Source organism: Zingiber officinale, chromosome 7A, assembly GCF_018446385.1.
Source record: "Zingiber officinale cultivar Zhangliang chromosome 7A, Zo_v1.1, whole genome shotgun sequence".
NCBI classification, from domain to species: domain Eukaryota; kingdom Viridiplantae; phylum Streptophyta; class Magnoliopsida; order Zingiberales; family Zingiberaceae; genus Zingiber; species Zingiber officinale.
In genome coordinates this window covers 30,741,914-30,751,596 of record NC_055998.1, presented here as the reverse complement: position 1 = coordinate 30,751,596, position 9,683 = coordinate 30,741,914, and the positions used below count along the sequence as shown (strand labels likewise).

Genomic DNA, 9,683 nt, shown 5'->3' with positions numbered 1-9,683 from the left:
CGGATAGCTGGCGAGAAGTCCAAGCGGGTCGACGGGCTGACCGGACGCTTGGCAAGAAGTCCAGACGGGTTGAAGGGCTGACCGGACGTTTGACAGGTAAGTGAAGGTAAGTCACTAGAAGGGAGTGACTGTGAGGACGCGTTCCCTGGAAGGGAACATTAGGCGTCGATCCGGCTTAGATCCATTTCGGATATCTAAGTCGAGATCGTGACTAGATTCCGGTCTCGGAAAGACGGAATCTAAGTCATACTTTTCATGTCAAACTTATGAACTGTGCTAACACTTTGTTTTGCAGGAAATTTATTATACTTGCCTCGGACTAACCTTGTCTTGCAGGAGAAGGACCTATTCTGGAGAAAGGTGGTCCGGGCGCCCGGGAGGCAAGTTTTATCCCGATTGCGCGTCGCCACGTGGAGCTCGCTGGTTGGACCTGCCACGTCTCACCAGAGCGCCTGGAAGGGATCAGGGGCGCCTCGAGCTTCATATAAAAGAAGGGGCAGGGGTGGAGCTTCAACAACAACTTAGAATCCAAGATCTGCTGCTCTGTGCTATTGCGACGCCACGAAAAGCTCTCCAACTCAGTTCTAGTTTTGTTTTAATTCTATTGTCGGTATTTTCTTTACTTGTCAATTCTTGTACTTAACTCTGTAATGTTCGAATTGATAGTGATTGTCCACCGAAAGCGGTCAACGACTGCGGGCCTTGGAGTAGGAGTCGACACAGGCTCCGAACCAAGTAAAACCGAACTGTGTTAGCCTTGCCTTCTTACTTTGTCGTTTCTTTTCCGCTGCGCTTACTCGAGGAAAATTTTAATCGATATTCACGCCCCCTCTATCGAACACTCACGATCCAACAAGTGGTATCAGAGCAAGTACCGCTCTGATTTGGTGCAACCACCAATCAGACAGGGGGTGAACTTTCTATTAAGTTTTTTTTAGTTTTTATTTTTTTTCTCTCGCATAATTCCAAACCGGTAATCTAATTTTTTTTGGAAAGATTCTTTTTCCATTATCCAAATTGGTGTAACACTCATTTAGATCTTTCTCTCATTTTTTGTCTTCCCACACTGCTAATCCAAGACCAAGTCTTGGGACTTTTTCTTGTCTTTTTTTTTTTCTTGTGTACAGGGTTAAAATGTCTCAACTTGAAGGATTCAACACAGTGCGTCCTCCCCTTTTCAACAGGGATGACTTCCCGTATTGGAAGAAGAGAATGGAAGTCCATCTCAAGACGGACTTCGACCAGTGGATGAGCATCACCAGACCATATAAAATACCAGTAGACAGTTCCGGAAACCTACTGGACCCAGAAGATTGGACATCAGACCTAAAGAAGAAGGCGTCAACAGAAAACAAGACAATCAACACCCTACAGTGCGGTTTGACCAGAGAAGAATTGAACCGGGTCGGACCACATAAGAACGCCAAAGAACTGTGGGACAAACTAATCGAGCTGCACGAGGGAACAAGCGACGCTAAGGTAACAAAATGAGACTTATTATTAAATAAAATATTTAATATAAAAATGCAGGAAGGAGAAACTGGAAGTCAACTTCACGCGAGGATCAAGGACATCCTCAATGGGCTCCACGCCATCGGCCACCAAATGGAGAACCGGGACTTAATAAGGTATGCATTAAACGCATTTCCACGTAATAGTTTGTGGGCATCTATCGTAGATGCCTATAAAATTTCTAAGAATTTATCGAAACTTAAATTAGACGAGCTGTTTTGTGAATTAGAACTACATGAACAAACTAACGTCGGGGTCGAGAAAGGAATTGTTTTGTTTGCAGGTTCCTCCAAAGAAAAGAAGAACAAGCCTGAGCCTGAAACAGATTCTGACCAGGACTCTGAAGATGAAGAGCACCTGGTGAACTTGGTAAGGAAAATGTTCACCAGGAGAAAGAGGGGCTTCACCAAGAAAGACCTTAAGAAAATCAACTCCCCAGAATCAAGGAGTGTGACGTGCTTCGGATGTAACAAAAAGGGCCACTACAAGAATGAGTGCCCAAAACTGAAGAACGATAAACTGAAGCTAATCAAAAAGAAGGCGCTCAAAGTGACGTGGGACGACACTTCCTCGGATGAATCGGAAGCCGAAGAACAAAAGAACTAGAGTTACCTCGCGCTGATGGCCCACGAAGAAGAATCTGAGGATGAATCGGAAGACGGGTCTGAACCTGAATCAAGCTACGAGTCCGTACTCGTTTCCGAAGGTTCCGAAGAGGTATACTGATATCTAAACAGAATTTTTTTTTAAAATTATTTCCTGCTTAAATAATAAATTAGTAACAATAGAAAATGAAAATAAGTCACTCCTCGAGGAAAATCAAGACCTCAAGGAACAAATCAAAAGCTCAAGTCAAACTCAAGATCTAACACTTAAGGAGGAAAATCTATCACTAAAAATAGAAATTAATAATTTAAAAAAAATATTAGAAAAATTCACAACGAGGTCAAAGAACTTTGATTTAATTTTAAACAATCAAAAAGCAAGTTACAACAAAAATGGACTTGGTTACAAATCAAGTTCAACTAAAACTTTTAAATCATTAATAACCCAACACAAACCAACAAAACAAGCTTGGGTTCCGAAAGCGTGTTTAATCACGCAAATAGGACTTAATCAATACTACATCCCTAAAGATAAAATATATTATATAAAGTCGAATAAATCAAATAAACCAGAATACAAACCTAAACCAAAAGGGTTAAAATCTAAACATATTAAAACTCAACAAAATGTAAACTATCATCAAGTGAAATTTAATTATAAAAGAAATAGACATAAACCAAGAACAAAGTTAAATTAAATGATAATCAATTCAGGGGGAGGCTCCAGAATAGCTGGCACCTCCAAAACTAACCTACCCGACAGGGTAATCTTAACCAACCTACCCAGCAGGGTAATTAGAATTAGTTAAAAAGGGGTTCAAGTTTAACTTGAAAAATGGTACTGGTGAAATATTGGATGATAGTACGTTAGGGAAGCTTAGTCTATGCATGTCTAGGAAGATATGGCTTCGACCTGGTGCATTGACCGAAGCTACCCTTTATGAATCCTAACCAGTTAGACCAGGGTTTTGTACTAAGTCCAATGGATAGGACTATTTGGAAAACCTCGAAGGCATGGTTACTTTAATGATGTCCGAGTGACTCACCATAGCCCAGAAGTTTATCCAGAGAACACCTATTTGTTGAACCCAAAGCTAAACCTGAATCTAACACAAGTTAAAACAAGCTCCAAAATTGAATCTAATTCATCTCACAAAATTATAGGATTCGCTGATTGAAAACATAGGTCGGGTGAGATGACTAAGGACATTAAATTAAATTAAATTAAATTAAAATTAAAATTAAATTAAATTAAATTAATTTAATTTAAATTAAAAATAAATTAAATTAAATTAATTTAAATTAAAATTAAAATTAAATTAAATTAAAATAAACTTAAATCTTTTAAAAATTAAAACTTAAACTTAAAAATTTATTTTAAAACCTAAAAATTTATGTTAAATTAAAACTTAAATTTTTTATTAAAACTTAAAGTTTTTTTAAAAATTAAAACTTAAACTTAAAGTTTATTTTAAAACTTAAAAATTTATGTTAAATTAAAACTTAAATTTTTTAAATTAAAACTTAAAGTTTTTTTTAAAAATTAAAACTTAAACTTAAAATTTTATTTTAAAACCTAAAAATTTATGTTAAATTAAAACTTAAATTTTTTATTAAAACTTAAAGTTTTTTAAAATTAAAACTTAAAGTTTTTTAAAATTAAAACTTAAAGTTAAAACTTAAAAATTTATGTTAAATTAAAACTTAATTTTTTTTAAAACTTATTTTAAAATTAAAACTTAAAGTTTTTAAAAAAAACTTAAACTTATTTTATTTTATTTTATTTTTAAAAAAAAACCAAAGTCGGAGTCAAAAACCAGGGGCGGGCGCCCCTGGTATACGGACCCGGGGCGCCCAGAGGGGATCTGGGCGCCCCGCCCCACTTAACCCAGGGCGCCCAGAACAGGTCCGGGCGTCCGGACTCCCCTATATATAGGTGGGCAGGGCATCCCCTCCCTTTGCACCTCCAAGCCTTCGTTCAAAGCTTTCTCCAAGCTTTATTGCGAAAGCATTCAAAATTAAAATTTTCTCTCGTTCTACGGTTAATACGCGCTCGCGAATCAACCGAGGTCGTCAGTTCTAAAATTATTTTAGCAATGACTCCTCGGTAAAACTCTTGTCTTCTATTTAAAGTTTATTATTGTCTGTTTATTTTTCGTTAATTAGTATTATTTTATTTAGGAAACGTTCTAAATCTGGTGCTGGGCCCTCTACTCCCAGTATTGATCCTAGGTTTCCCACTAATGAGCTTAGGATTAAGTTTGAGTCAACCATCTACATTCTACATGGCCATTAGGACCAAATGTATAGATAAAGCGTTCTTTTTACGCTCTTGCATTCCAGCTATGGAGACCATAAACCACTACAACCTTCAGAACCTTATTGAATGTACTAGCTCAGTAAACGTAAGTTTGTGTGCAGAATTTTACAACAACCTAGTAAAAGTAGATGACGTTACCTACACTACTAGGGCTGGATATGTGACGAGTGGGTGAGTTCATATGCCCTACTGTCACATTCTGACAGCATATATGTCCTCTTTGGGCATTGATGTCACCGGAGGTGACATTCGCTATATGACCGAGTTTGACATTATAGGAGCTAGGAACTTTTCCCTAGCTAGTATTCATATAGATAATGAGGGCATCATGACCTGGCAGAGGGAGGCACAGCGCCAGCCTGACCCAGACGCACAGCAGGAGGAGGCCGATGAGTTCTTTCTTGCACTCTTTCCTGACGAGGCCGCTCCTTCCCCAGCACCAGCTCGAGCCCCACGTCCCGCTCCTCGCACTCTAGCCGATTGAGTATCCGGGCTAGAGAGAGCCATGTCGAGCCTCCAGCACGAGTCCTCCGAGTTCCACTGAGATATACGACGAGAGATCTCCGATCTCAGACGAGAGGTGCGACAGGAGGTCTCTGATTTACGGCGAGATGTGCGACAGGAGATCTCCGACCTACGACGAGACATACGAGAGGACGACCGGGCTCGTCACACTGAGATATTGGCACTCCCTCGGTCGATGGGTTCCGGACCACCTCCGTCATCATCTCAGTAGTCATGATTATTATGTAGCATTGTTATGATACTATTACAGCTGTTTGTAGTACATATTATTCTACTGATCTTCCTTTTCAAATCTGAGTGGTCATACTCTAATTTAATAGACTAGGATTTTCAAAAGTCAAAATTGCTTTCAAATTGACTGTTTTAAAATTCTAGGTTAAATTTGTTTTAAAACCTTCCAACTTTTAGAATTTCAAAACAACTTTAGCCTTAGACTAGAAAAATCCCCTTAGAAATCATGTTCCCCCAGGACTAGTATTTGAGCATCTCACCAACAACCTAGGATTACCTTGCTTGTAATTGACAAACTTAGAAAGGGGTGAGATGTATAGGCCAATTGCCTGGACTTAAGATGCTTATGTCAGTGCATCGATATTGTTGGTTGCTACTCGGAAAACCTAGAGGTTTCACTGTACAAAAATTTTGTACAAAGGTCTGAACCTTTTCCTAGCTACCATGTGTTCTTTTAAATTAAATTTTGGATCGCCTGCGGAACTTAACACGTTTGATCCAAAACTTAATCTATTCGTTCTTTTAGGTTTTGACTTGGGTCTCCTGCGGAACTTAACACGTTCGACCCAAATCACCTTAAGTTATTAATTCCATTAAATATTAATTTCCATAATCGGTTCCCAGTACTGACGTGGCGAGGCACATGGCCTTCTTGGATATGGGAGCAACCACCACCGACTAGACAAAACCTTTTATAGAAAGCTAATATTTAATTTCCTAAAATAACTTTAGGTTAACCAAAAAGAACAATCAAATCACAAGGAAAAAATAAAACAAAAGAACACAACTTCGAAAAATATATTCGAAATACTAGAACGTAAGCCTCTTGTATTTGGTATTATTTCCAAAAATAACTAGCATAATGCGGAAAGAAAAATTACTAGTTATACCTTTTAGAAAGACCTCTTGATCTTCTACCGTAATCCTCTTCTAACCTCGGACGTTGTGTGGGCAACGATCTTCCGAGATGAGAAACCACCAACCACCTTCTTCTCCTCTTAGCTAGGTTCGGCCACAAAAAATAAAGCTTCACCAAGGAAGAAGAAAAACACCAACCAAGCTCCAAGAGATGCAAGCTTTCTCTCCTTCTTCTTCTTCTTCTCCAAGTAGTATCCGGCCTCCACAAGAGCTCCAAGCAATAGAGAATTTCGGCCACCATAAAGAGGAAGAAAGGGAGAAGATGTTGGCCGGCCACACCAAAGAATAGGAGAGGGAGAATAATAGAGGTTGTTCCATGAAGGCACCCTCACCCCTTCTTTTATATTCCTTGGCCTAGGCAAATTAGGAAATTTAATTACAATAAAATTTCCTCAATTTCCTTGACATGATTTAATTGAGAAAAATAAAATAAAATTTTCCAATTAAACTGTAAAATACGGTACCCAAATAATAGTTAAATAATAAGGTTATTGGAAAAATAATCTTATGGGATTTTTCAGGAATTTTTAGGAATTTTTTTGGGATTTAATCGGAGCTCGTATGACGTATTTTAAGGGGATCAATTATTGGATTTAGAGAAAGCCTGTTTAGAATACCCTTTAGTGGGAGTTGATTGAGGAAGCAACTTATGATTTAATTAATTGAAACCTAAGTATGAAAATGCCCAAATCCTATGCGTTCATTCCCATCTCGCCGAACCCCTTTACCCCTACCCGAATCTCATTTCTTCTCCTCTTCTCTCGACCCTCTCCTTCGCCTCTTCTTCTCACACGATCGGAGCAGACGACGCCTCTTTGCCGTGGGATGCTGCCACCGTCGACGCCGAGCCACCCGCTGTGGACGCCGGTGATGCTCTAATGCCATAACCACCTTGAGAGCATCTTCTTCCTTTCCCCTAATCTCGTCGCCATGCCCTAGATTTGCCGGCGCCTCACACTCCACCCGATCCATCGCCTTCTCCCTCTCCCTCTCTCGTTGTCGTGGAACCCTATCTGTGGGAGGCCGGCGCCCGTTGTTAGCAGCTATCGACATCGCAGTCCCTGTTTATTGCCGTCACCCTCTTCACACCGCCGGTGCCCCAAATCGAGCACATCTCCTTCTTCTCGGCACGAGAGCCGCTGGATCTCTGCACATCGCAACTCCGATCACTGGATTTTGGTTTCTCTTCGTAGCTGGTACAGATTGGTTATCAATCCGTTGGATGGGACAGATTTCATACACAGAATTAGATTGAGGTATGGTTCGTATCAGATGTGTAGCAAGTTAATTTTCATTTTGTATAGGAATATAGAGATTTGATGTTTGGTTGGTTTTGTAGCTCCGACCAGCACTGTTCACCGGCGATCCACAGTGTTGGCCAACTTGTTACAACTGTGAGCTCTTCGGACATGAGCTACCAGCAACTCACTTGAGATTGGGTAAGTGTTAATTATAGGTTGTTGAAGTTAAGCTTGACTTGGATTACAAGGTTAATTAATAGGATGCATTGTTTGGATTGTTAGATTCGCAAGGGAAGGAGTTAGCGAACAGTAGTGAATCGTTGCTATTGGTTGTGAGCCACTTTCAGTGACATCTTGTTGCCAAATTTAGAGTAAGGTATGTTGAGATTTGATTTTAGTTCTGCATGGGATTTGATTGGTGATGATTGATGAGTAATTAGTAGTGTTGTTGGGATTATTGGATGTGGTGGTTAGAAACTGGTTAAGTGGAAGAACTATGTATGTTAGATTCATGATAGTTATTTGGTGAATGATTTATACAAAGGGATGCATGATCATTGTTAATATATTATGGATTGGTTGTTTATTAAAGATTGAGGCTAGGATTGGATTGTAAATGAATTTATGGATTCATGTTAATTAAAAAATTGAGAAATTCAAGGATTAGATATTGGATTAATTGATGATTCATGTGTAAACCTAGTCTAATTAGGTTGTAGTATAATTAAGGTTGATTGGGGGATTACTCCAGGATCATGTTCGATTAGAGTTACTCTAATTAGATTAGGGATTCTGTTTAGTTATTTAGTTCCTACTTGATTAGCTACATTATACATATTGTGATTTGCAGGACTTTGATCCGAGATGAGCGTCTCGATGTGAGGTCGTTTGGCACGATCGACATATATAGGCGGGTACTTCTTGTCTTATCTCTTTAGTATATTGATCTTAGTGCATGAGTTATATTTTCAGATAGCTCCTGTATTTATCTTGACTCCACTCGTATTTTTCCCGCGTTTGATACTTCCACTAAATCTTTGAGCTACTCGTTTCTGTATCTATACAGTCTCTCGTTGCTATCTATGATATTTAGCAGATACCAGACATCAGGTACTAGACATTGGATATATAGACACCGAACACTAGATACTAGATATTAGATTCTGGATAGATAGATACCAGATACCATGTTTACTTGCTTTGACTGCTATCTATTCATGTTTCTTATTGAGCATGCTGGCTTCATGTTAGCATACCTGTTTTCTGTTTATATATATATGATGACTGCTGCCTTATTCGCATCATATCATTGCATGCATGCCGGCGACCATGTCTCCCTTGTGGTTGAGAGGGTCATTGACCAGGGCCGCACGCTCGGCCACTCATGGGTAGTGGCGGCTGGAGCGTGCCGCTTGTCCTGTCGTGCCGCACTCGGCCACTCATGGGTAGTGGCGGCTGGAGTTGCGGACAGCAGGGACCCCCGTCGCAGACATAGCTATTCAGCTACTATGCAACTGTCCACTCGGTCACTCGAGAGTAGTGGCGGCTGGAGTGTCGTACAGTTGTCATCGATCCGGCCTCTCGACCATACAGGGGTCGTGGTGCAGAGAGGTGGGCGGGGTGACCATCCGCACATACGCTGTTGTTATTATATCTGCTGGTTGCTTACTTATGCTGTTGTTGCTTATCTATGCTGCTGTTACTAGCTTATGCTGTTGCTGTTTATTTATGCTGTTATGCTTACATAGGTTGAGATTTATACTTGTGATATGTGTTTAGACATTAATTTACTTACTGTTGATATGTATATACCTCCCATGATACCATGTAGTTATGAGCAGTACTGTAGCAGGACTTTGCTACACTTTACCTTTTACTACTAGCCTAGGATATGGTTTCAGGTATGGACACTTATTATGATATCACTGTAGTATCTGCTATTTCCATACGAGACTGTATACTTTTGCATCTTTAGTTATTTACTATACTAATGCACTATCAGTCTATTACCCGCTGAGTCTTTATACTCACCACCCCGTATATTGGTAATTTCACCAGGTAGCAGGTAAAGGATTTATGGAGACGCCTGGAGATCCTGTCCGCCAGTTCCACGTCACATTCGAGGACGACCTTACGATTTCGGTATTTCTTACGTTATTTGTATTTTGGGTTTTGTACTTGTTTATGTATTTGTATTCTCTTGTATTTGGTTTGATATTATTGTGTCAAGCCGAGCCGGCTCGCAGTAAGTTGATTTGTGTTGTGATCGTTGTTTGTGATTTCCGCTGTGTTAATTTTAGTACAGCTGTGTGGGCTGATTAATATATTTAT

General features: G+C 39.6%; 1 long non-coding RNA gene across 1 annotated transcript; it reads left to right on the top strand.

Moving 5' to 3' along the window:
- Window positions 1–7,513: 7,513 nt before the first annotated feature.
- On the top strand, window positions 7,514–9,444 carry LOC122000040. Its single transcript, XR_006116899.1, has 3 exons — window positions 7,514–7,550; window positions 7,635–7,728; window positions 9,411–9,444. It is a non-coding gene; the product is annotated as an uncharacterized LOC122000040 (long non-coding RNA).
- The last annotated feature ends 239 nt before the right edge of the window (window positions 9,445–9,683 follow it).